Raw genomic sequence first — 1103 nt, forward strand, 5'->3', positions numbered from 1 at the left:
TCGACATTCACATTACGATAATTAAAAAATATCCTTTCGACAAAAGCAACTTTACTTAAATCCACTAAAAGCTCGAGAAAATAGAAATCAAACAAGACAGGAAACCTGTTTCACTCTTAATTACAATCTTCCCTTTTGAGCCTTTAATTCTGGATGAATTATTTTCTTCGTTAATAAATTGAAAGTATAAAATCAACAGATATAACTTTATTCAATCCCTTCACGATTCTTGAGATAAAAAAAACTTCTTTCGAATTTGTTACATATTCTATTCTGTACAATTCCAATTGTTTATTTTATTTTCGATTGGTTATATTCTCTTCTTGAAATATAATATTAATCTTTCCACTTCACGATCGATGAAATTAAAAATTTTATTTCTTTTACTAAATAGAATCTCGACCAAGACTTTCGTATGGACTCACATTTTCCAGATATTGCAGAATTATTTTTCTATCGTCGAAAATCCCAATCCAGCAATGACAAAACGAATGCAATTCGCGGATCTCTTTGTACATCTCGATTTACAACGTTTACAATATTTTATATTATAATTTTTTCCAAACAAGACCAAAGAATTTAATCCACGTTTAAATATTAAACAGACAAAACTACTCTCTACCTCTCGAGGGAAGTTAAAAGGATGACGAGGAAAAGGGTCGCCCCCAGTAAGAAGCAAGATTTTTCACGACGTTACACTTCCCTCCGCTTCCATACAGCTGCGGTTTCCATCGTGGCGGAAAGTCGAAACGACCCCATCGAGCCATTTTCCATCGAGCCAACGCAACCCTCCAGGCGCTCGCAACCCTTTTTCGCCTCTTTTTCTTTTTTTTTATCCCTCTCTTCCCTCTGTGTTATCATCTGGTCGCATACGTGCTCGAGTTTCTCTCCGGTTAATCGACTAACCCCATGAAAAGGAGCAAGTGCAAGATAATTTTATAAAAACTGTCTGATATTGCAATTTATGCATATCAAACAAACATTTCTTTCCAAATGTTTATCTTCAGTTTATCTTCTTAGTACACGATAATTCTTCACAAACAGAGATATATTTATTATTTAATATAAAGATGTACGTACGATTCGTAGCAAAATTTTTCTTT

This window comes from Apis dorsata, unplaced genomic scaffold (assembly GCF_000469605.1).
Source record: "Apis dorsata unplaced genomic scaffold, Apis dorsata 1.3 scaffold_99, whole genome shotgun sequence".
Classification (NCBI taxonomy): Eukaryota; Metazoa; Arthropoda; class Insecta; order Hymenoptera; family Apidae; genus Apis; species Apis dorsata.